We start from the raw sequence: 4,692 nt of genomic DNA, 5'->3' as shown, positions 1-4,692 counted from the left end.
AAGATCAGATCTAGAAAGAAGGTTAAAAAAAACCTGAGAAGAAAAACAAAAATGCAAGCAAATAATAAGAGAAAGAGTGGAAATGTTATGTTGTGGTCCACATCATTCCCCATAGTTTTCTCTCTGGGTGTAGCTGATTCTCTTCATTACTGAACAATTGAAACTGGTTTGGATCCTTTCATTGTTGAAGAAAGCCACATCCATCAGAATTGATCATCATATAGTGTCGTTGTTGAAGTGTATAATGATCTCCTGGTTCTGCTCATTTCACTCAGCATCAGTTCATGTAAGTCTCTTCAGGCCTCTCTGAAATTATACCTCTAGTCATCTCTTACAGAACAATAATCATGAATCATCTTTACTGCCCTCTCTACTTGCCCCTCCCCTTATGGAACATGTTAGGTACATGGCATGGAGGGACCAGAGGGCCAGGATATGCTCATTAAGTAAAGACAGAAAAGCAGCTCTAAGAAGGCACTTACCCAGAAATAGGTAACTCCTGTAACTTATCAAGGCAATCTAGGTGGGGAATAACGCAGATCGGGCCCATATAAGTAATTGTAACCACGACATGGGGAGGATATGTAAGAAGGGAGAAAAAAGCAGGGAGGAGGGAATTGCAGAAGAGAACTGAGGGGAATAGGGAAAGAGAATTGTATGGAAGTGAAAGAGAATAGAGAGACAATAGCAATAAATGCTTGCTGTGTTTAACAACATCTGGTGTCCTGGGTGCTCTGTGGGGAAAGAACACAGCTAAAGAGAGTCCGGAAGACCTGGTATGGTAAGAGTTCAGTTGAGACCCTCTTGGTGAATAGAGGGACCCTTACAACTGGCAGCCTAAATGGAGACATTCTGCTGGATGGGGGTCCCTGGGAGGCAGTCCTCACAGCCTTGCAATTGCAAGAAACTGGAGGAGTTATAAATCGGTCCCCATCATAAAACCCGGAGATAGTGCAGTCTATGCACACCAGATTTATGACTTAGTTAAAGGGCAGGGGATATAAGTCTATATAGAGATTTGAGACAATTTATAGAGAAGCTCTGGACGTCTTCCCCTTGGTTGGAACATATGGGATTTGATTACAAGACATGGGGAGTGGTGGGCTTGCAAATGGCCTCCTAAAAGAAAGAAGACCCTGAATTTTTTAAGGACGTTGCCCCTGCAACTTTTTAATCTTTAAGTACAAGGAATTTTTAGAGTCCTCATTCTAAACCTCATGGGGTTTTTATTGAAGAGTAAAGGAAGGAAGGAAGCTCACTATTGGTCAAATGTCCCGTTTCCTTTTCCTTTTCCCTCCTGTTATTTAGTAGTGAGTTTGCTAACAGACAAACCTTAATCTTGACATTACAGCTTCGTGAAAATATACATGAAGCAAGGTGTTAATTATATGGACCATCTCCATTATGGCTTTTTTGACTAAATGGAATATATAATTCTTTACTTTCATTTTAAATCTATGCTTTTCTCCATAATTTGCCTAATCCTGAGAATGCTTTCCATGTTTTTATGGGAACAGGTCCTTATTCTTCCATTGATGATCAAAGAACTTATACCAATGTTTCTTAGGCTGGTATAGGAGCCTGTGCTATTAGAGCGTGGGGAAAGATTGAGAAGGAAGGAGTAGGATAGCAACAGCTGTCAGCTATTAAACAAGGGTCGCGTGAGTCTATCCAAGATTATGCATCCCGGCTGAAAGTTACAGTGAACCGGCTCATTGGCCCTGGGGAGCCAGGGAAGGTTATTTTCTAGCAGTTGCTAAGAGAGGGAATGAATAAGACTTGTAAGAAGTTAACCCAATCTCTCCCTAAAGATGCACCCTTAACAGAAGTGATTGAGAGATGCAGTGAGGTGGATTATGAGACCCTCCAACTAGAAACTATGGCCGGGGTAATTGCTCAAGGGGTAACGGCGGGAATGAGAGGGAGGTTGCAGAATCAAAAAAGTTTCCAGTGTGGCAAATTGGGACACATATAGGCACAGTGTAAGAAGCCACCAGCAATGGAAGATAGACCTACATGTTTTGCATGTGGGAAGGTGGGGCACATTGCTAAGTTTGGTAGAAGCAGGAAGAAACAACAGGCAGGAAATGGGTGCAGGGACCCTGTGGGGCCCCCAACTGCATTTCCTGAACCCAGGAGGAAGTAGCCATTCCCAGGAACTCCCCCCTCTCCCCCCCACCCCCCTTGAGAGAGTACCAGGCAGCTTTCCAGCAGCTTCAGGTCAAGAATACCTGGTAGGCATAACAGTCCCAGAAATGGTCTTGCCCCCATTTTCAACAATTGATATTGAGATAGAAGTTCCAAAGAGGGGGGATAAATGTTTAATTGTAAGTTTGCCTGCTCCTTCTGTGGTAATAGTTCATACCACTGTTTTATATCCTGAAGAAAATATCATTTCTGTAACAAACCCACATGCATTGCCTGCTAGGATAGATATCCAGCAGCCAATAGCCTGAGTTATTCCTTTAAGCAATTCAGAACCCCTGTTAGCATTGGTGCAGCCTATCCAAGATACTCGGCCACTGCTAACAATCCAAATAGAGGGTAAAAATTTTATTGGTATGTTAGATACAGGAGAGGATGTGTCAGTGGTTCTGGCAGAGGAATGGCCTCCTTCTTGGCCCATATATAAAGGCCGGGTAGGAGTTAAGGGGGTAGGTGGTCAGCAGCAAGCTTTTCGATTTTGCAACCTGTTAACATGGAGAATAGATGATAAGGAAGGTAGATTTCATCCTCTGGTTATCACAGGCCTGTCTACATCTTTATGGGAAAGAGATATTATGCAAGATATGGGAGTGACTTTACAAACAAACTAATGGGGGCCATTGTGCAGCTAGCAGTACTTAAGTTGAAATGGACGACTGAGACCCCAAATTGGATAGGTCCAGAGACAGTCAGGATATTAGGGTCCGGGGTATGCTCTTATTGTTACAGATGAAAATGGACGTGAGCAGTGGGAGCCGACCAGAAGAATCTGAGTCATCAGAGAAGATAAACGAGATCGAACAGAACAAGAAGAAGAGGCAGAAGAAGCCGCAAAGAAGAAGTTCCCAAGACCAGAAGCAGAGATGGAAAGGAGAACTGCAGTCTCTGCTGAGACTGTTATCTCTCATGAGTCTCAACACAGGGGTGATAGCACAAAGAAAGTGGAGTAACTCTGTGGCACCAGCACAATGCCTGGCCAATTAATAGAGACAATGGACCTGGGAGATGACAGCGAGACCACCGGTGGTGCAGGGTTGGGGACAAAAGACTCTTGAAATTGCAATAGAATGGTTGGGGGATGAGTTAGTATTACAAAGCTTGTTGCCTCAATACCATGCCATTTTGCTTATCGTCCTATATGTGTCACACCTTTGTATGGCCCTTAATAACACTTGGGTGAATGTATGGGATCACCTCCGTGGAGCTTTGTTAGCCACCAATGAGTTTAATCAAATTGAGGAATTATTGCCTGATGATGTGATGCATTCTCATCTGTCTGTGTTGTCTTCTTGGCTTTACAGCACTTTGTTTACTATAATAATCTTTTTTGTAGTGCTTATGTGGTTGCCATGTCTATTGTTATGCATCAATGTGTTGATAAGAAGGGCTCTTATGAATGCCTTTGCACAATGGCATCCCTGTCCTCAGGTCACTGTCCATGCCATAGAATTGATTGAGTAAGATACTGTCTCCCAAAGAAGTTGGGAATCACAGACAGCGGACACGGGGTTTGAGTTAAGGATGTTTGGGAGTCCTGGTCATGACCGTGCTCCATACAAGACTGAGCCTTCCCTATGCTTGTGTACTGTGAATGGGGTTTCCCTTTCCTGTGACATGAGTGGTTCCCGCAAAACAAGAAAGGGGATTTGTTAGATACATGGCATGGAGGGACCAGAGGGCCAGGATATGCTCATGAAATAAAGACAGAAAAGCAGCTCTAAGAAGGCGCTTACCCAGAAATAGGTAACTCCTGTAACTTATCAAGGCAATCTAGGTGGGGAATAATGCAGATGGGGCCCATATAAGTAATTGTAACCATGCCATGGGGAGGATATATAAGAAGGGAGAGGAAAGCAAGGAGGAGGGAATTGCAGAAGAGAACTGAAGGGAATAGGGAAAGAGAATTGTATGGAGGTGAAAGAGAATAGAGAGACAATGGCAATAAATGCTTGCTGTGTTTAACAACATCTGGTGTCCTGGGTGCTCTGTGGGGAAAGAACACAGCTAAAGAGAGTTGTGCTGGAGCCATCCGAAGACCTGGTATGGTAAGAGTTCAGTTGAGACCCTCTTGGTGAATAGCGAGACCCTTACAAGGGGATATTCTGTGACAAGGTAAATTGCCCACTCTCTCCTAAGTATGTAGTAGTATTCACAATCTGCTAATGTATATAATCCCATAAACACCAAGATTGCTCAACAAAATTTTATCTTCTTTTGGAAGTGCACACATACAAAATGAATAAAGGCATTACATCCTGGGTTTGTCTCTGCTGACACTTTTCTGAGCGGAAGTTGTAGCTAGGTGATAAACTTTTAGCTTCTCTCTCTTTGCTAAGAGATATATTGATTATGTACATCTGCTGTTTCTTCCTTTTCTGATACACCTAACTACTTGTAAGCACAGCTGACATCATTTCTGGTATGTATTAGAGATGCCACATGTTGACTGCATTTGAATTTTAATTTTCATTTTAGTGAACCTAACAT

At 43.0% G+C, this 4,692-nt stretch overlaps 1 long non-coding RNA gene across 1 annotated transcript; it reads left to right on the top strand.

Annotated features, from left to right (window-relative positions):
- Positions 1-423: 423 nt before the first annotated feature.
- On the top strand, positions 424-4,463 carry LOC127539070 (uncharacterized). The gene is made up of 2 exons (XR_007947822.1): positions 424-781; positions 2,935-4,463. It is a non-coding gene; the product is annotated as an uncharacterized LOC127539070 (long non-coding RNA).
- The last annotated feature ends 229 nt before the right edge of the window (positions 4,464-4,692 follow it).

This window comes from Antechinus flavipes, chromosome 5, assembly GCF_016432865.1.
Source record: "Antechinus flavipes isolate AdamAnt ecotype Samford, QLD, Australia chromosome 5, AdamAnt_v2, whole genome shotgun sequence".
Classification (NCBI taxonomy): Eukaryota; Metazoa; Chordata; class Mammalia; order Dasyuromorphia; family Dasyuridae; genus Antechinus; species Antechinus flavipes.
The sequence above is the reverse complement of the archived record's forward strand: the minus strand, read 5'-3'. Positions and strand labels throughout refer to the sequence as shown.